The 21,405-nt window shown below is 44.9% G+C and overlaps 3 long non-coding RNA genes across 6 annotated transcripts; 1 reads left to right on the top strand and 2 right to left on the bottom strand.

Annotated features, from left to right (window-relative positions):
• Nucleotides 1-241: 241 nt before the first annotated feature.
• Nucleotides 242-13,109, bottom strand: LOC131919576 (uncharacterized). The gene is made up of 2 exons (XR_009381300.1): nt 10,863-13,109; nt 242-2,554 (listed from the first exon to the last, which is right to left on the bottom strand). It is a non-coding gene; the product is annotated as an uncharacterized LOC131919576 (long non-coding RNA).
• On the top strand, nt 7,043-15,744 carry LOC131919575 (uncharacterized). 3 transcript variants are annotated; one of them, XR_009381298.1, is made up of 4 exons: nt 7,043-8,968; nt 10,104-10,235; nt 10,884-11,478; nt 14,709-15,744. It is a non-coding gene; the product is annotated as an uncharacterized LOC131919575 (long non-coding RNA). The 3 variants fall into 3 exon arrangements; XR_009381299.1 differs by lacking the exon at nt 10,104-10,235 and having other exon boundaries at nt 7,045-8,968; XR_009381297.1 differs by having other exon boundaries at nt 7,045-10,235.
• Nucleotides 14,714-19,102, bottom strand: LOC131919574 (uncharacterized). Of its 2 annotated transcripts, XR_009381296.1 has the most exons (5): nt 18,920-19,102; nt 17,487-17,647; nt 16,561-16,667; nt 16,139-16,213; nt 14,714-15,273 (listed from the first exon to the last, which is right to left on the bottom strand). It is a non-coding gene; the product is annotated as an uncharacterized LOC131919574 (long non-coding RNA). The 2 variants fall into 2 exon arrangements; XR_009381295.1 differs by lacking the exon at nt 16,561-16,667 and having other exon boundaries at nt 14,720-15,273.
• Between the last annotated feature and the right edge of the window lie 2,303 nt (nt 19,103-21,405).

Genomic DNA, 21,405 nt, shown 5'->3' with positions numbered 1-21,405 from the left:
CTAGTGAAACTTTTCTGTTTAGATCTATACCTAGTTTTTAAATGTGTTATTTATTTTCCTCATATACAATTTTTTTAGTTCTATATGTATTTTGGATATTAGACCTCTATTGGATATGTAGTTGATGAAAAAAAAAAAACCCTTCCCCATTTTGTAGGCTGCCATTTGAAACAAAACACTATTAGGGGCAGAAAAGATAATGCCCTGTGGGTGAACCCAGAAGTTGACAGACACATTGGGATTAACAGAATTCATTAATGTTATTTAATAAAATATCCTTATATAATAATAATTTTTACAATAATAATTTAATGAATATACTTCAATATACTTTACTTGTTCTTTGAGAAATGCATAAAATACATTTTGAAAATATTCACCACCCAATTCCTCCCATTTTGTCATCCCAAGTCTGCCCCTACATCTATGATGACCAATTTATATCTTCTTCATTACATTAATTTTTAATAACCCCAGGGGCAGACTCTTAAAGAAAACTGACCCTCCATTTGTCAGAAGCCATTAATGGTCCAAAGCTCATCAGTTAGGAGTAGGGGCTCAAGGACCCTTCCCACTCCATGCTTCAATGTTGACCAGCTTGATATTGGACAATGACCACAGCAGCTCTGAGTCATGAGTGCAGTGGTCCTGTCATGGCCAGAAGACACTGTTTGCTCTAATCCTCCCTGACCTCTGGCTCCTATAGTCTTCCTGCCTCATCTTCCATGGTGGTCTTTGAGCCTTGTGGAAAGGGTGTGATACAGATGTCCCTTTAAATATGACTGAAATCAGTGAAATAAAAACAAAAACATAAAGATACAGTGAAACAAAGAGTGGGTTCTTTGAAAACATTAACGAGATGAGCACATTTTTACCCGAATTAACCAAAAGGAAGATGAGGATGAAAATAATAAAACAAAGGAGGAAAGAGGAGACATGGAGGGAATTTAATCCTTTAAAAGTTTATATTCCACCAAACTGGAAAATCTTTTTAAAGAACTGGTGAATTTTCAGATGTCTGTGATCCACCAAAATTATGTCAAGATAACATGAAAAGTTTAAATAGTCTAATGGTGTAGAAGCAGTAATAAAAAATTTCCCAACTAAAAGAAGGCCAGAACAGGACAAATTCAGTGTCAAATTTGAACAGACATTTAAAGAACAACTAACACTCCTCAGACTATTCCATAAAATAGAAAAAGAAAGAGCTCATCCAAATTCTTTTTTTTAAGCCAGGGATATCCTGGTTTCGAGAGAGGGAGACAGATAGGTATGTAGGTAGATAGATAGATAGATAGTAGATAGATGGATAGATAGATAGAATTATAGGCCTATTACCCTGATGAACATATACACACAAATTCTCAATAAAATACTTGAAAATCAAGTTCAGGGTCACATAAAAAAAATCATCCACCATGGTCAAGTTGTCTTCACCTCAAACATGCAAGGATAATTCAACATACACAAATCAACATATTTATTCCACCACATGAAATGAATAAAGGAAAACCCAACATGAACATGTGTGTATATGAGCAAAAAAAGCCTTTGTAAAAATCCAGCTTTCATCAATGAGAGATGTTCTGGAGAATCTAGGGATAGGAATATAGAGGATATATTTCAACCTAATAAAGTCATTGTACAACAAGCCCACAGCAGCATCATGCTGAATAGAGGAAAAACTCAAAGCAGTTCCAGAAAAGCAGGAAGAAGAAAAGGATATTCACTCCTTCCACTCCTATTCAATATAGTACTTGAACTCTTAGCAAGAGCAATAAGACAACTGAAGGAGATAAAGGGGATACAAATGGAAAGGGGATGTCAAAATGTCCTTATTTGCAGATGATATGATTCTAAACAAATAAAACTAAAAATTTATCAGAAGTCCCTTAAGCCTGACAAATAGATTCATAAAAGTGAAAGATTGTAAAATAAACACACAAAAGTCAGTGGCCTTCCTGTACACCAATCACAAACATACTGACAAAGAAATCAGGGAAACAATTCCACTCACAAAAGGCTTAAAAATGTATGACAAGACATTTTATATAAGCGCACTTTAAAAGCATGCTATTAATAAAAAGTGCTATGGAGTACCCAAGAGCAATCCTAAATACATGCAAGACCTTCAAAGCTGATGTTCTGAAAGATGCTAAAGACTTAAATGAATGGAAGTTTTTAAAGTTTTGTGGATAAGTAGGTAATATAAAAGGTCAGTTATGCTAAATTAATTAGAAAATGTGAATACAATACATCACCCATTTCTGTGGAACTTAATAATGTAACTATAAATGTTCTATTATTGGGCGAAGGATATTTTTTTTTTAAAGAGACAAAGCTTCATCTTGCTTTTTTTTTATTTAAAGATTTATTTATTATGTATACAATGTTCTGTCTGCATGCATGCCTGTAGGCCAGAAGAGGGCACCAGATGGTTGTGAGCCACCATGTGGTTTCTGGGAATTGAACTCAGGACCTCTGGAAGAACAGTTGGTGCTCTTAACCTCTGAGCCATCTCTCCAGCCCAGAAGGATAATTTTTAAAGATTAACCTGCAAGAACATCCAGAGATAATTTTAAAAGGGTAAAGTAGGGAAGCATGCCATATTAGAGAGAAACATGACATATGAGATAAAAAAAATAAAAAAATACTTTAATGGAGATATGTAAGCAGTGGGTGTGATTGGTAATGTGGATATTGCAACAGATTTCAGTATCCAGAAAATTGTAATTGGTGAAAAGAGAGGCTACAGGACGGAAGGAGAAGGATGGATATGAGAGCATGTCCTGAGAATATGGCAAGTGTTCTAGTTAGCTTTCTATTGTGATAAAAGTCCAAAAAGCCAATCTGGGAAAGTGAAGGGTTTATTCACCTCACAGGTTACAGTCCATCATCAAGGGAAGCCAAGGCAAGATCCCAAGGGAGGGGCTTGAAACCACTGAGAATCCTGTTTACTGCTCTGCTCAGCTAGCTTTCCTCTGAGGCCCAGGCTAACATGACTAGGGATGGCACTACTCACAGGGGGCTGAGCTTCCTCCATCAATTAGCAACAAGAAAATGCCAAAGAGACTTGCCAGCAAGCCAGTTTGATGGGGTCAAATCCTCAACTATGTGTCAGGTAGACAGCCAAGATTAGCCATCACAGCAAGCCAGAAAAGGGAAAACATAAACCTCAGCTTACTGCAAAGAAAATTGACCCTCCATGAATAGGATTCTATGTCCATAGTGAAATTTCAACCGTAGGAAGAATAATTTAAAAGGATTTATATCAGAAATGAAATAAGTCAAATAATAAGTGACGATAAACCCAAGCCACAAAGGAAAAGTTGATAAATTTGACTATTGAAGCCCGTTCTGGAGGCTGCAGGGTAACATGGAGAGGGGCTGTTGACTGACAGCACCTTTGACCATCCTTCCAGTGTTTTGATGGAGGGGTTCCCATGAGAAGCCCTTATCCCTTACTGCAGAGACCAGGTCCCAAATACGAGCCTGAATCACCAACTGGATGCCAGAGCTTATGTTCTAGAGAAATGGAGGAGTCCATTCTGCTTGATGATTTGGGGAAGGCTGGATCCCATTTTCAGAGCCGTGGATGTTGAAAGCTTCTAAAGCAGCACCAGGCACATTGTCTATTGTCATTATTCTTGGTGACACACACTGCAGTGCCCACACTCATCATGCTAATGTCAGTGGTGAGCTCTGTAACATAATTTAACTCTGAAGTATGATTTGTTTCCTATTGCTGCTGTCTCCAATTCTGCCTCTTTGACCATCAGAGAAACTTCAAATCCTAGTAAACCATTTTTGCTGTTAAAGCAACAGGAGGCTTCTAGCGGCTGTTTGCAATACAGACCTCACAGAAGTCATTCCTGGGTCCTCCAGTTTAAATAGGAGTTTTTTTTCCTTTCTCAGAATTCATGGAGTAAGCAAGATGTGGTCTGGATGAGTTCGAGTCCAAACTCACATGGTTCTGACACCCCACTCTTTCTGACAGGTCCAGTCTGTGTGCTTTCTTCCCATTTTCTTTCCCATTTTCTGCTTCTTGGACCCTTTTCCTCCACTACCAGACATAACATCATTATTTGAATTTCAAATTTTCAATTATAGAGATAGACCAGTTTCTTTTGTAACTGGGTTTCTAGCTGATCTCCTCCTAACCTAGAAACCAGGGACAGGTATTTATTCCTATTTCAGCCATCCATGGCCATAAGGATAATAAAAGTCATCATGACCATGAGATCTACAGCTGATTAACAGGAACCTGCTGATTATTATCACTCTTTCCTTTCACTCTTTAAGGGAGCCATTTGCTCATAAATATTAGTAAAGAGGGAATAACACTGTGATGGCTATTCTTGGTTGTTAACATTACTACATCTAAGATTAACTAACACCTAAAAATAGAGGGCACATCTGTGGGAGATTTCTGCTTAAGGAAGAACTACTTTAGTGTGGATTTGAGGAAGGAAGTCACACCTTTAATTCAGATCTTTAATCCAGATGTAATCTGGACCACTCCTTCTGCTGGAAGCCTATAGAAGGACATGGAGGAAGGAAGCTTTTACTCTTTTTCTGCTTGCTCTTGCCTTGTGAGCACATCCATTCCTTCACTGGCATTAGAGCCTACTTCTTTAAGATTACAGCATAGGGGGCTGGAGAGATGGCTCAGAGGTTAAGAGCACTGACTGCTCTTCCAGAGGTCCTGAGTTCAATTCCCAGCAACCACATGGTGGCTCACAACCATCTGTAATGAGATCTGGTGCCCTCTTCTGACCTGCAGACATACATGCAGGCAGAACACTGTATACATAATAAATAAATCTTTAAAAAAAAAAAAAAAAAAAAAGATTACAGCATAATATCGCAGTCAGCTGAGACATCCAGTCTTGTGGAGTGAGCAGCTACTCTATTTTTGGACTTTCCATTCATAGCCAGCCATTGTTGGGTTAGCTAGAGCATAGCCTGTAAGCCTTTCTAACAAATACCCTATGCATAAAGAGATTCATTTTATAACTTCTGTTACTCTAGAGAACCCTGGCTAAGACTCCAGGCAGGTAGAGAGGACATTCTAGAGCAGTTAGAGTCTCATAAGTGTCTCAGCTCAATTACAAATTCCCAATTGTCACCTCCCCTTAGCCGTAGCCTTCCCCAGGTGCTTGCTCACTTCAGAGAACTCAACCCTCCTCCTCCACATCATCCTGACCTAATTCCTTGGCATGCTTTGTTTCTCATAATTTTAGGTATGGATGCCAAGGAGGGGAAGGGGCATTATTGGGCAGTGCTTATAAAATGAGCCTTAAACTCCCCATGGGTGAAGTAGTGAAAAGATTCTAATGAAGCAGAGAGAAATCTCTAGCTTTGGAAGGAGGAGGAGCTGAATGGCTTCCCCTGTGTCACAGGAGAGACTCCTGGAAAGAAACCTCAGCTTCTGGTCAGTTCATGGAGAACTAATTAGTAAGGAGGCAAAGACTTTGCCCCATGACCTCAGCAGACCCTTTGCTGGGCATTCTATTGCATCCTGGAGATCTCTTGGAATCCCCAGTGATGTCACTAGTGTTGTAGCTGCACTGACTGCCTTGAGGACATTTGTTCAGTGAGCACAATCTTTGCCTCTAGACATGCTGTTCTATTTGTGAGGAGGAATGGACAGCATGGAGAGACCAGAGTGAGGCAGAAGGAAGCTGGCCCTAGGTCTCATTGGAAAGAATAGAGAAATAAATGGTCCTGAGGAAGACGCAGTGAGTGCTGGGAAGGGGCTGGGGAGCTCTCTGGATGTGGTGGGCTTGAGCACTCCAGGGCTAGAGCTCAGGAACTGAGAGGTTCTGGGAAGCAATAGGCCTATCCTGCTTCTCTGAATTTCTAAAGAGCAGAGCCAGATCAAGGATCCATGATGATTCGTTTGGCAGAGTCAGGAATTGACAAGGCTGAAGCTGCTTTGCTGGGTACCCTGTGCTTTCACTCTGAATGGGGAAGGAGGCACAGAGGAACTAATGAGATTTCTGCACCATAACTGAGTTTCACCCCCACCGGAGTCCTTTAGGTTGTGTGATAATATGGAAAAGAGAGTGCCTGAGAAGGCCTGAGGTTCTCATACTTGACATCACAGCCACTAGCAGGGCAGGAGCCACCAAGTGCTGCTGCCTTTCAGTGACCCCTGTTGTTTCTGAGTTCCCAGCTGTGGGTGGCACACAGATGTTCACTTCAGCCTGAGAGCTGTTACAGTCAGTGGATCTGCACTGAGACTCTCCCCTTCCTGGCAGCTCTGGGTGTCCTGGACTGTCAGTGAGGATGGCTTTGCGAATCTGGTGACCATGTTCTGCCCCTGCATGGCTTCTCCACTAACATGAGACTATGATGCATCAAGTAAATGACTTGGGCATCTCTCTACTATGTGAGTGATTGTGGACAGTAGCAATTTTCTCCAGGCTCTGAAAGCACATGGCTGAGGGCTCTGAAGCCAAGGTATATCCTCCGCAGTTGTGAGTAAACTTTAAGAGGGTCACCTTGTTCAAGGAGACAAAAGAAACCAGCTGACTTCTGAGACATCCACCTCCCTATAGAGAGATGAGAGAACTGACATCCACAGAGGGGAGACTCAAGTCTGGGCTTTCAGAACCTGCTTGGGCAAAGTCTCATCTGTCAGACAATGAGATTGCTTCAGTGTGTCAGGTTTGACTGAGATGAAGCAGTGTGTAGGGCAGGCACTGTCTACAACTTCTAGAATTGGGTATTACAGAGATAGCTCACCTTGTCTAGTGTGACTTGTCAGTGTGATATAACATCTGAATGGACATAATTTGCCTCACGTCACTCATTTGTTCTGGGATCTACCAAGTACACGTCTGAAGCCACAGTCCAGGCTTCTGAGAATTTTCAATCCAGGCTGAACATGGTGCTAGTTATTCATTTCAGAACTGTCAGTAAATTCAAAAGTGTGAAGTGTTGCTCTGGGAAAGGTCTATGGTGAAGGATCCCTAATAACCTGTCCTCTTGTGCCCTTTGCCTGCCTCTCTCATGCTCCAATGGATGTTGTAATTTAAGCTGGCTGTGCCACCTTTCCTAAGGGCATGTGCATTGTCACAGGTGGCTCCAGATCAAGGAATTTGGCTCTTGTGTAGCTCTAGGTGAAGCACCACAGCAGTGACACAGTACATACTATTCCCATGACTATGACACATTTGATTTTCTGTAAATGCCTTTATATATCTGTTTGGCCTCTCACTAGCCATTCATCTTTCCTCAAACTGTAGTGTATAGATGGGCCATTACTCTTTCTGGGAGTGTTTGCTCTTGTGTCTGAGGGCTCCTTAGCATCTGGTCTGACATGTCACTAGTTGATCACAAATTGCTGACATCATGATGCATTTTGCTGATGATTCAGGGTAATTTCCTCATTAACAATGAGACTTATCTTTGTTCTGACTGGATACCCACAATCTTCACAAACCCACATACTGTTATAAGTCATGTGAATAATCCAAAATGTGCTTTTTCACATCAGGGGACGATCTTTCCTCCCAACCATCCTGACCTAATTCCCTAGCAACCTTTATTTCCCATGTTATTGATTAGAGATGTCAAGAAAGGATGAACCATTTCCTTGGATGTGTTGGGAATAGAATGTTCAACTTCCCATACATGAAGTAGTGAAAATGTTCTAAAGAAGCAAAGAGAGATCCCTGGCTTTGTAAGGAGAGGGTGCTGAAGGTCTGTCTATATTTCTGGGAAGGATCCCAAGAAGGGCAACATGGCAAAAGAGCTAGTTAGTAGGTAGGTGAGGGATGCTGAAGGTGATACTAATAATCCCTTCTCTGGAAATTCTATTATATCCTAGACAACCTTGGTAGTATCTATGATATCACTAGTGTCGTGGCAACACCACATGCCTGTGGGGTATTCGTTCAGTGCCCATAGACATGTTGGTAAGACTGAGCTGGCTGCTTGGGAGACAAAATGGAGAACATAGAGAGACCAGAGAGAGGCATAAGGAAGCTAGCCTTTGGCCTCAGTGTAAAACATGGAGAAATAAATGGTTCTGGTGAAGGCACAGTGAGTCCTGAGCTGGGGATTGGGAGCTTCCTGGAGGAGGTGAACTTGAGTTGGGCTTTCCAGTATGGGCCTCAGCATCTGGGAGCTTCTGGGAAGCAATGGGCCTATCCTGCTTCTGTAGGTTTCTAAAGAGCAGACCCATTGTTAAGAATTTCTGATGGTTAGTTTAGGAGAGCCATGTATTATTCAATCTCTAGCTGCTTTTCTGGGAACTCCTTCATTTTATTCTGATTGGCAAAGAGGGGCAGGAGGAACACAAGGACTACTGAGCTGTCCCTCTCTGGGTAGGGTGTTGCTGCACTTCATCCAGTGGATTCCTTCAGTTTCCATGGAAATCTGATGCCAATAGGAAGGGAGGGAAACTCGCCTGGCCATGCACCAAAGTCTCAGACATTCAGATGTTTTGGTCTTAGGCACATGCGATCAGGACTTGGTGCGGCTAAGCTCTAGGGACAACAGGACTTAGCTGCATCATATTAGATATGAGCTGACACTGTCCTCCAAATCTACATGACTGGGATACATTATGCCTTCCAGGGCATTAGGGAGTGAGGCACAAGGCTAGCCATGATGGTTGAGGACAGAGACAGAGCTCGGGGGCCCCAGTCTGAGGATAGCTGCCCTCCTGTTTGGAAGCTTTACTGGGTCCCTAGCATTTCCTCAGGCTTCTTCTTGGGACTCTGCATGGACTCTCCTGGTCCTATGTCATTCAGTATACAAGTTCACTTTTCTTTATCTACCAGCAGGGACTACTGAGGAGGCACCATCCCAACTCTCCACCTTCACTGAGCAGGAGCAGCAGATGAAAAAAAAAAAAAATAAAGAAACTCACCATTCAGTTACATATTATGACATGCGAGAGAAATGAGCTTCGTAGAATCCTGGCCAATTATACCAACAAGGATTTGAACAACAGGTAGTCACTATGCCCAGTTCGCTGCTGGCCGTCTTGACATCATAGTATCAAGCCCAGGTTTCCAGAGGAACAGGAGACTGAACATCCAGGGTGTCCTGGTGCCTAAACTAATTTTCCTGAGTGGAGTCAAGATCTAGAACTTGAAGCCTGGTTAGGACTGAGCTGGGGACACAGGCTGTTCTGCTTCCTCCAAATGAACACCAGAGTCTGTGGCCTGAATCACGGTCTGGGGATAGGGGCAGTAGTGTGTGAGCTCTCAACATGCATTTCAAGATGCCTTGACAGGTGTTGGCTTGTAGGAGATGCTAGGTGCTGTGAGTGTGTGGTGAGTCTTTGTGCTTGACCAGCAGATGATTGTGTGCTGAAAGCTCCTGGCAGTAGCTGGAGGGACCTGGTCCATTCATCCATCTCAGTGTGTGGCTGGAAGGCCTGGAGTTCATCACTGCTCCTCTCTGGTCTTGTTCCTTATACTCTGAGACAATGTCATTCCTTGCATTTCTTGGGTATCTTGATTGCATGGTGTATGTGTGTGTGTGTGGGGGGGGGTTGTCTGTGTGCTCCTGAGAGTCTGTGCTCTGAAGCATGGCCTGAGGATTTTACACAGTTTCCAGGAGATGGCACTGCTGAGGCCAGGGAAGCCCACTTTGAGCAGCATGCCGCTTGGGCACTGTGCTCATCTTGGTGGAATATTGGAATTCCCTGTGGAGTTTATAAAGCCATCCTGAAGTTGGGACTCCTCCCTGGAAATACTCATTGTTTGTTCCGGTCCTCTGTTTAGCAATAGGCACACAAGAATGAGAATCCCTGTTGTGAAGACAGGACAAGTGTCATCATAGGTTTCTGGTGGGTCTAGACACCTGGCACAGACTCCTGGGAAAATCTTAGAGAGCTAATCTATAGCTCTAGGCCCACAGAGGGAGCTCATGCAGCCCTGGCTCCTTCCCTTTGGACCTGCTGCATCTTCTGGCCTGGGGACAGGATGGGAAATTTAATAAGCACCAGAAGCTCCCAGTGTACAACTGCCAGGCTGTGGCATCCACTGGGCTAGGGTAGTCCATGACACAGCCTCATTAATGTGATCCTTGTGGCCTGTGTTCATGAGGTTCTTTTCTCCTGGGGCCATGCCCTACCACAGGCTGAATTTTGAGCTTTAGATGCTCAAAATGGAGCATAATCAGATGATATCTGAGCTGCAGAAATTGCCCATGGAGATCAGCGATGTCTTGGACAATTGCAAGGGGCTGATTGAGGAGACTGAATCCATCAGGTAAGTGCCCAGTTTAGCATGGGAGAGACTGTTTCTGCCCTTCTTTGTCCTTGACCCAAAGTGAGGGCTCTGGTTCCAGCCTGTCTGCCTCTTAGCAAGCAGCCTGCCTTGTGGCCCTTGGACTTGTGCCTCTTGGACTCAGTTTTACTAAATGTGAGAAAAACACTGAGGCCCTACCATCATTGTCCTGCCAGCCTTGGGAGCCTTAGATAGAAAACTGGTTTGCACCATGAAGGGGATGTCTGACAGCCCAGGTCCTCTGGGGCTTTCGTTGGGGCTGCACAGAGCTGGTTTCCATGGTAGTCATAGACTGGCTGGGGCTTCTGCCCTCTTTTCGAGAGTGTTTGCCCTCTACCTGCTGATGCTTTCCCAATATCATAAACAGTTAAGCACAGGTGTGGGCTGTGCCCTGTTCTCAGAGGGACAGGATCTATTTTGGTACCAGGGTTTTCAGAAGTAGTTTGAATCTTTCTGGAATTTGGTTATTCTCTGGATTTGGCCTGCAGCTAAGTGATGCTGGCTTGGCTACTGAGAGCTCCCTTCTTGGGCTGTCTGGGGGTCTGAGACTTTTCAGGGCTGGTGGTACTTGGGGGTAGGAATGGCAAATGGAGGCTGACTAGGGCTCACAATGTTTTGGTGATTGTTCAGTTACCTCCATGACCAGGTCCTCCGAGATTGGACTCAGCTGAAGAAGAATGTATATGTGTTGAGACTCAAGAACAGACTGCTATGGAAGGAACAGATTGAACTGCAAGATTCCTGTGAGGATCTGAAGAGTCTCTTGAAGGAGGCCCATGAGATGATCTGTGAGCCTTCTGCTGATCAGCAACTGGTAGCCCGAGGCATTGGGGACAGGCTGAATACCTGTCCAACCATAAAAATAGAGACACCCATATAACCATCCATCCAGACTCCCACTTACATACCATCCAAGTGTTGTTTTCTGTGATCATTCCCAAGTCTTTCTGGAGAGTTAGCATCTTGCAAAAAACTGAATAATTGACAAGCAAACCCTCCTGCTCTGCTAGAAGCTGCAGTACATTGATAGAGATGGGTCAGTCACATACCACACACCTACATGTCATTATGATCAGAGGGCTGCTATGTAGGGAGTTACTTAGGGAACAGCACAAAGCTTTTATTGATAATGTCAGTGGCCTGTGGCTCATTTGCTTTGCAGGGGTCATGTGAGATCACAGGGAGGAAGCAGCCTTCAAGGACTAGAGCCCAGTGCCAGTGCCAAGTGAGTGGTTCTCATTGTCAACGTTTTGGGTGGAATGTGGTCTTCTTTCTTCCTGCCTCCCAGTGTGCTCTCTTCCTTTTGCCAAGCTCTTGGTTCAAAGTGACAGAAGCCTGAGTAGCACCTTGTTAGCCCTTTTTCTGGGCATGGTGCTGGACAGTTCTCCCATCCTGGATCTTCCAGTCTGGAGCTGACTGGATGACCATACATGTGGGAGGACTTTGACAGGCTGAGGGTTGGAGTGACAGATTTGAAGCTTCAAGAGAATATTTTGTTCAATCACCTCAACATAATCTGACTAAGCTGTGTTCTCTTCTAGGAATTTTTAGTCCCAAGGGATGGATAGTAGTGTTGTGGGTCTCAGTTGAAATACCTGATGTGCATATTCTAAATTCGACTGTTTATTCAGCATGATGTCCTCTTCATGTTTTTTTCTCACTTCTGATTTCTGTGGTCTGTGTATGATCTATGCAGGCCTGTGTAAATGTGTACATTGGTGGATGTGTTCAGAGGCTACATAATAAAATCTCATGTTATCATCTGTGGCCCACTCCCTTATTCCCTTAGAGCCCAGGTTTTCACTGAACCTGACATTTTCTGTTTGGGCTAATCTGGCTGTCCAGCACTCTTTGGATCTCCTGTTCTCCAAGGTAGACCTTCTGTCTTGTTTTGTCTCATCCAATTGTTACAAGTTTCAATTGCTCAGAAAGCGGAAGGATGGAGTAGCTTTCTCTTTTGTTTATTTACTTTTATTGTGCTTATATTAATGTATTTTCTAATAAGTTACAAAAAACAAACAAAACAACTATTTTAAAAATAAACATCTCCTTGCTGACATTGTGTTGCTGACTATATCCTGTGCATGGCTGTGTCTCAGAACAGATTCCCTCTCATAGTTGTGCAGAGTGCTGCATTCCTGAAAAGCACTGCAGGTGATGTCACTGGCCTCCTGACTGACATTGGGCTGAATTCATATCATATGCACTGTCATCTGTTGAAAATTTCCTGGTGTTGACCATGGGTCACTTTCTTTCACTTGAGTTATCAAGGTCTTCTTGGAGGAGCTAGGGTAGGTTTAGTGAAGAAATGTGATAGATCAACTTGGAACCTGTGGAATCAGGGAGTGTTGGGATAGATTAAGTTCATGAAAGTAAATGTAAGTGCAGGCTGGGGTAGCAGAGCCTGGCTCAGTCTGACAGACAGCATAGAGGACACACTACTTCCCCCTGCAGCAGAAAATGTGCTGCAAGTCAGCGTTCTTCTCACTGGCCATTCTGGTTCAGGGTGTGTGTGTGTGTGTGTGTGTGTGTGTGTGTGTGTGTGTGTGTGTGTGTAACTCCCTGTGATTGTCTGTATGTGAATATTGTCTATTGCTTGTACAATACCATTCCTTTGTATGTGTGTATGTGACCATGTGTGGGTAAGTATGTATGTATGCGTGCCCATGTTTTCTGTATGTATGGGGGTAAGTGCTTATGTGTGTGTTTGTGAGTTGGGTGCTTATATGTGCAAGTGTGTGTGGATATGTAAACTCTTGTGTGTGTGTTTCTGTATATTTATATGTTCACTTACTCATCTTTAATGATCATGGAGTCCAGCTTTGTTGAAAAAGTACTGTGCACACTCACTTTGTATTCATCTTTCTGCATGCCCATCTTTCTGCATGCTGCTGCCCATCTTTCTGCATGCCCACCTAGCTCTGCCAATCTTTCTGCATGCTCACCTAGCTCTCTAGGACAAAAGGACACAAAAACTACTCTAAGTCAATGGTTTTCAGGTGTTTATATAGGGAAAAACATTTATCTGCATGGAAATCCTTGGAGCAAATCAAAGGAATGTGGTACATGAAGTTTAGGAGGAGGTCACTGTGGCAAATAAAGGTGTCTGAGAGGTAGGATAGCCTAGCTGAGGGTTTGCGTCCTTGTCTGCTCTGGATGAATGGTGACTGCACACTCAATGGTCAGGTGACTTGCTGTGTCTTCTCTATGTCCTGTTTTGTCCTCATCCACATTGCCTGCTACCACTTGCTTTCCCCCTTTGCCTAACCTTGGCTCAGTTAACCTTGGCCTTGGAGCTTGGCCTCCATGTTAGTCCTTGAGAGATTGACTTGCAGTGTGCTTCCAGCTGCATCTCAGTCCAGCTGAAGTCCCCTAGCCATGCTGTGGTGTGAGAATGGGAGTGTCTCAGTGCACCCCACTTAGGCTCCCGAGGGTCTAAAGCACTCACCTTGTTCTGTATCGGTAGCACTCAGTAACTGCTTTTCTTCAAAGTTGTTTACTCTGAGTTAAAATCAGCCTCAAGGAAGGTTGGCAGAAATGAGGACCCTCAGACATTGCTGGTGGTATAAAATGATATAGCACAGTGAGAAGCCATACACAATTCTTCAGAAGGTTGAACTGCAATCTCAGGTGACCCAGTGATTCCAGAACATGAAGTAGGTGTCCAGGGAGAAGCTAGGTGACATCAGGGTTGTAGCAGCATTCCTCAGATTACCTCAAAGTAGAAACTATCCAGATGTCCATCATTCGATGAGTGAAAAAATACAATATGATTGGGCCCCTCCATGGAATATTGTTCAGCATGAAATAATGCATAAAAATCATTTGGCACTGATTTAGTCAGCCACTTGTTACTCAAACAAATTCCCGACACATCACCTTACAGGCAGGAATTGTTTCTTTTAGATTCTAGCTGGGGAGATATTCTAGTTTCCTGAGCTCACTGGTTTTCTAGTTTTCTGAGCTCATTTGCTGTGAAGTGAGGCAGCCTGTGGTAAAGGGAGCCTCCTTTGGAGGAAGTTTCTCACCTTGGGGGCACCTAGGAAGCAGTGAACAAGACCAGTGGTCTGGTCCACCACCATGTGATGGTCCTGTGCTGGGGAACATTCCTATACTGCACAGCCTGGGGAACTTCCTAAGCAGGGTTGGCTCATGGGCCAAGACCCCAGAGGTCCACCTGCCTGTGTATTAGGTTACAGGACAGGCAATTCAGTGTCTGAACTGCCTATCTCTCATGCTCACTGTGTTGTTCTCTTTTCCAATAAAAGTTAGTCTTCTCAATAGTATCCCTGGTGATTGCCTCTTATATTAGCATTAACTGGGAAACTAAACATGTTCCTGTTTTACAGTGTGCTTATAAGTGTGCATACATATACTTGTGTGTGTTCATGTGTTTATATGTATGCATGTGCATGAGCAAACCCTCCCCTGAGAATACAATCTTCTAATGAACAGGAGCTGGAAAGCCTGGATGAAGGACTGAAGGACCTGCTGAAGCAGAAGGAGCTGGTCACCCAGCAAGGGGACTTGGCAGAAAAGCTGCAACATCACTTCAGTGTCTCTGAGATGAGGTGGGAGCCCAAGCTGGGAGAGCAGTTAGAACCATGTGGGTCACCTCTCCCTGGATCCCTGTCCTTTTTGGTGTCTCTCCATCTGGACGGCTCTCAGTCACAGCCAGAGAAAGAACACCTCAGGGTATTGTGCTGGTCCAGTCAACCAGAACTTCTCCAGGAAACACTACGTTCGATCCTTAGTGTTTCTGGGGAGTGTGTACCCCTTATTCCCTCCTGAGCTCTCTGGCATCTTCTCAGTACCTTGTCCCCTGTGTTTCCCCACAAATCTCCCTATGGTAGCCCTCAACTTAGCAGGAGGAGGGTTAGTTGTGGAGGACACTGTGTGCTCCTACCATTTCATTTTCCTTCCAGAACATCACCTTTAGAGAGAAGCTCCTACCTTTGGGTAGATGTGCATGCAGCACACTCCTGCCGATTACAGGCTCTCTCCAGTGTGCATCTGTTTCCTGTGAAAAGATTTTTCTGGGTATAAGAAGATTTAGTGGTTGAGGAGTTGAAACCAGGCAGGTTTCTGTTCCTTAACAATAACCAGATCCTTCACTGCAGTGTTGTGTAGGCTCCCCTGGAGGGACTACATTCAGTTTCCCAGGTTGCTCACATTCCCTGGTATCTAATCAAGGCCACGCATATCTGTCCTGAACTGTAACTCAGACCTTGCTACACTGTTGTTTTCCCCAAAATAATGTATCTAGACAACTGGAGAAATGTGCCGATTTTCTTGCCCAGCACAGTGTAGTTCTCAATTCATCTTCTAGTAGATTTTAAAAGCTGAGAATAAAATCCAGGCTCAGTTGCACTCTGACCCTTCCCCCTTGGGGAATGCAGGGAATGACCTGAGTTGAAAGGTCACACTGGACTGTCCAGCTGACTAAAGCTGGTTCAGGCTCAATAGCTGACATGGCAGGTCCCCACCAGGCCTGTTCCCTAACTGCCCTCCTCCTCTAGGTCAGAAGATCTCCCATCTGAGTTGGAACAGGCAGCAGTCCAGGATGAGAGCCTCCTGCAGACAGAGCCGCTGCAGCAGGAGCACTAAGTCTCACAGGCCAAGTGAGTCACCACTGCATCCCAACACTCATGCTGCTGGGGCTCTTGACCTTGGCCTCTTCTGTGTGAATAGGCCCTGATTTTGTCTAGCCTGTGTGGGTCCAGCCAGGCTACTTGTGGGTGTGATGGCCTTTCCTTCTCACAGAGCAGCCCTTGGGAGAACTGAGGAGGCCGAAGAAGCCACAGACACCTTGGATCCAGGAAGCTCTCCACCCTCATATCAAGACCTCCTCAGATGAAGACACCCCCTCATAGGCGTGAACTCACCAGGGAGACAAACACCAATTGACCTCCAGGTGATCCAGCCCCCATCAGATCCATGGGTCTGTTGACTCAGTACTCCTGAAGAAAAGAAAGCATCAAAAATGAGCTTGAGATACAGAAAACCTGAGACAAGAATTACTGAGAACCCTGACATTCAACAGCAAGTGGCCCCTGTGAGGGGTACTACAACATGGAGGGAAGAGATGGAGTGAACAAGACTTTTTCTGTCAGTTTAATGTCAATGGCTTTAGCAAGCCGACTGACTTCCCTTGCTCTCCCTACATGGTGGGAAATATGTCATGGAAGACCGTGTTGATGTCAAACTCTTCTAAAAAGACCACACCCAAAAGCATCATATTTTATTCTCCAGTCCAGTGTTGAAGCTGACTCCACGTCATGCACAAGTGTTGCTGAAGAAAACGCACCACAGAGATGGCGGAAGTCCCTTATTCCTGTGTTAGACATTTTTTCCTCCATATGTAAAATTAGAGGGTATTCTTCAGTTTCACAGCCTGGCCTGAAGTGACTGGTCCTGAGAAAGGATTTAATAGAAGACATCTGAGTCATCTTTGATGTTCTTGGGCACTCAGATGCTGCCCATGGATTTGTTGGGTCTCCAGTAAGCACACAAGTGTTTGTAGGTTGAAAGATTCAAATAGTGACCAAGACATTATAGGATCAGCAGTGGGTAATAATTTATCAAAAGCTTCCCATAGTGCCACAAACAATGTTCTAGAAAACGGCTCATCCTTAGTCTCTGTGAGGACTTGACCTACAAAGCTCGAAGGAGGCATGGCTATACTAGCTTTGAAAAGGCTTTTTCCAATCACTGACTGCCTTCCTACCATGTTTCCAAGGCCAGCCACAGGCTGTAGGTCTGTGCTGCTAACTGTGCAGCAGAGAATGCTGCTGGCCTTAATTGTTTTTTTTTTTTGGGGGGGGGTTGGGTTTTGTTTGCGTTTTGTTTTGTTTTCTTTGTTATGGTTCAAGGTTTTGCTATTTATTTGCTCTTTCTTTTGTTGTAATCATTGTTTCGGTATTTTGCTAATGCTATTTCCACAAGCCAACACCTGTTAAGACATCTTGAAATGAATGATGAGCAATCACACACTATTTCTCCTATACCCAGATGGTGACTCAGGCCACAGGCTCTGCTTTTCATTTGAATGAAGCAGAACAGCCTGTGTCCCCATCTCATCCCTACCTGGGCATCAAGTTCTGCCTCTCAGATGCACTTGGGAAAATTAGTTTGGGCATGAGGACACCATGGAGGTCATCCTGTCTCAAAGGAAATCTGGGCTTGACATAGTGATTTCAAGAAAGTCAACAGAGAACTAGGCATAATAAATACCTGCTTTTTAAGTTATTGTTGGTATAATGGTCGAGGATTCCAAACAGTTCATTCCTCTAACAGGTCATCATCTGTAGCTGAATGGTCAGTTTCTCAACCTTGTTCATTTCCAGATCCTGCTTAGTGAGGGGAGAGTTGGGACGATGCCTTCCCCGTAGTCCCTGGAGATAGATAAACATAAGTGTAATTACATAGTTGAATGGCATAGGGCCAGGAGAGGTAATGCTAAGTGTAGGGTAAAAGCACCATGGAAAGAACTTGACCATGAAGGCCCTGAGACCAGGGCCAAGGAAAGAATATTCTGACCCTGACTTGATCCCAGGATCAGGAAAAGAATCATACCAATCTCTGAGCTTGCCCCAAGATCAGTCCGCAAAAGTCCCACCAACCCCAGGCCAAACTGGAAAGTTCCCCACTCTCAAGAAACTCCATATATAGCCTGCCTTCTGCTCAATTCCCTGTGGCTTCTCACCCAAGCAGAAAAGTCACCCTCTTGGGGTTTTCTCTCCCAATAAATATATTGTGTGAGGTATGTTGTGTGGTGTGATTTTGTGGTATTTCTTGACTCCTGATTGCCAGGATACCTTTCAGAAAAAAGCTGTGTCACTTGCATTGGGAAACTTCCCCTCAGAGCAGAGCTGTTACATTTGCACTAGGGAAACCTTGCCTGCTGGGGCAGAGCTGTAACACTTCTGTTGGGGAAGCCATTCCCCCTAAAGCTGTAATACTTACACTAAGTCCCAAGTAGAGGCCTGAGGAAGAGAGAATGCTTGGAATCTGTAGAGCCATGAAGGAACAGGGCAGCTATCCTCAAGCTGGGGCATATAACCCATATCCCTATCCCCCACCACAATGGCTAGATATGTGCCTCAATCTCATAGGCCCTGGTACTCATAAGCTTGTCCAACCATGCTGGTTTGGAGGACAACCTCAGCTCGTATCTGACGTGGTGCAGGGAAGTCCTGGAGTCCATAGTGCTTAGCAGCACCAAGCCCTGTCCACCTGTGTCTAAGACCAAGAGCAATTGAATGGCTGGGACCTTGGTGAATACCCAGGGGAGTTAATCTACCTGTTATTATAATTGGATATCCATGGAACATAAAGTAATCTGCGGAGGGTGAAGTTCAGTAACACCCTGTACTGACAGGGATCCCTCATCTATCATCCTATGCCTCTTGCTGCCCTGTTTCCACTCTGAATGAAATTAAGGAGCTCCCCCAGCACAGTAGCTGCAGACTAGAAAATTCCTGGATCTCTGCCAAACAAACCCTCAGAAATTCTTCTCTGTGCCTGCTATTTAGGAACCTAGAGAAGCAAGATAGACCAATTGTTTCCCAGAGGCTCCCAGCTGCTGAGCCCCATTACTGGAAGGCCCAACTCAAGGCCTACCTCCTCCAGGAAGCTCCCCATTCCCTTCACAAGATTCACTGTACCTTCCTCTGGAACATTTATTTCTTGATATTTTACCCTGAGACAGAAGACCAGCTTCCTCCTGCCTCTCTCTCTTCTCTAGACTGTCTATTCTCTCTCCCAAGTAGCTTTCTCAGTCTCACCAACGTGTCTTTGTGAATCCCAGAGGCACTGTACAAATGCCCCAAATGGCAGTTGGTGTTGCCTCAACGGTAATGACATCAAAGAGAATGCTAGGAGCTCTTCAGGGTAAAATAGAATGTTCAGGGAAGGTACTGTTAGGGTCACTGCCAACAGCCTTCAACTACGTGTTACTGACCTCTTCCCCAATTAACCAGTAGTTGCCTTTTCCAAGGAGCATTCCCATAGAAACAGGGATGTCATTCAGCACCTCCTCCTTATAAAGGCATAGATCTCTCTCTCCTCTCTCCTCTCTCTCCTCTCTCTCTCTCTCTCTCTCTCTCTCTCTCTTTCCACTAATTATCTGTAGGGAGTCGAAGACTCGCTTTTCAAAAACAGCCCAGGGAATGGCTAATGGCTCTTCTCTTCCTTAAGATTTCTAATCAAGATGAGAAATAAAAGTTTCTAGGAAATGAGGTTAGGAAGTGTACTTGTTTGGCCCCAGAACAAATGAATGACATGAGGTGTACTGTGTCCTTTTAGATGGTGTGTTACACTGACAAGCCATGCTAGCCAAGGTTAGCTATCTCAGGAATACCCGATTCCAGAAGCCAAGGGACAGGACCTGCCCTACACACTACTTCATCTCAGGCAAACCTGACACACAGAAGCATACACATTCAGGAAGTGACTGGCAGATGAGACTCTGCCCTCGCAGGATCTGAAAGCCCAGAGGAGTCTCCCCCTCTGTGGCTATCAATCCTCCCATCCCTTTATAGGTAGGGGGTGTCTCAGAGGTCAGCTGCTTCTTCTGCCTCCCTGCACAAGGTGACCCACAAGACAATCTCCTTAGACTGATTCACAGTTGCACAGGATGCAACTTGGCTTCAGAGTCTTCAGTCTTCTGTTGTCAGAGCCAGAGGAAAACTGGTACTACCCACAAGCACTCAGGGAGTGTGGGGGTGCCCAAGTCACTTCCTGGATGCTGCAGACCTTCATATTGATGGAAATGTCATGCAGGACAAAACTTAGTCATCAGGTTCACCACCCCTTCCTCACCCTGTGCTGTCAGGAAAGGGACTGTCTCTGTCCTAATACACTGCCTCTAAAAGCTCTCAGGCTACACTGGAGATCTAGGTTGCCACCCATGCAGCTGGGACCTCAGACACCTTAGGACTCACTGGCAGACAGCAATGCTTGGGGACTCCTGCCCTGCTAGTGGTTGTGAGAACCTCAGGCTTTGCCGGGGGTTCCTCTCCCTGTTTTTATTACAACAATTCCTAAAGGAATGGAGTGGGGATGAAGAGCAGTGATGATACTAAAGTAGTTCCCCTGATTCCTTCTTCACTCAGAGGGAAAGCAGAAGACCTCCAGCAGAGCAGTCTGTAAGCTCCTGGCTCTGACAAATTAAACATCAGAAATCCCTAACTCTGGGTCTGCCCTTTAGGAATCCAGAGAAGGATAGGCTCATTGCTTCCCAGAGGAGCTGCTGAACCCTACTCCTGGGAGGCCCAGGTCAAGTCCAACTCCTCCAGGAAGCTCCCCATCTCCTGCCCAGTAATCACTGTGCCTTCCCCTGGTACATCTATTTCTTGCTGTTTTACATGAGACCAAATGCCAGCTTCCTTCTGTGTGTCTCTGGTATCTCTGTGCTCTCCATTCTATCTCTCTAGTAGCCTGCTCAGTCTTTTCAACATGTCTTTGGTTGAGCTCTATAGGCACTGGACAAATGCCCTAAGAGTCATGGGTGTCTCCACAACACCGGTGACATCTCAGATGATGACAGAGCTCTCCAGAATACAAGAGATTGTCTAAGGAAGGAATTGCTAATGTCACATGGTACAGTCCTCACCTCCCTGAAGCCAATGCGCCCTTTCCAGGAGATTCTCCATGGTCAAGGGGAAGGATGAGAGAGAAAGCGTCACCAGCTAGATACAGATGGAGCACTGGTTTCAACCAGGTTGTGCCCCACTCAGTGAGCTGAAATGAGATGGAGGTCAGGAAGGCATCAGGAGCTGCTAGGCATTCCCACCCACCTGTGCTCTCTGAGGTTTACTGAGGCTCAGTGATTCCTTTCAGGTAGAGAATGAGCATCGGGCAAGGCTGTGTCTTCTCCAGCACAGCATTAAGGTACTAAAAATGGTACTAGCTGGGCGGTGTTGGCGCACGCCTTTAATCCCAGCACTCGGGAGGCAGAGCCAGGCGGATCTCTGTGAGTTCGAGGCCAGCCTGGGCTACCAAGTGAGTCCCAGGAAAGGCGCAAAGCTACACAGAGAAACCCTGTCTCGAAAAACCAAAAAAAATAAAAAAAAATAAAAAATAAAAATGGTACTAATGACTGCAGCTATAATTGCCTTTATTTTCCCAAACCCTAGGGACCTCCCCTTAA

Source organism: Peromyscus eremicus, chromosome 9 (genome assembly GCF_949786415.1).
Source record: "Peromyscus eremicus chromosome 9, PerEre_H2_v1, whole genome shotgun sequence".
Lineage (NCBI taxonomy): Eukaryota > Metazoa > Chordata > Mammalia > Rodentia > Cricetidae > Peromyscus > Peromyscus eremicus.
The sequence above is the reverse complement of the archived record's forward strand: the minus strand, read 5'-3'. Positions and strand labels throughout refer to the sequence as shown.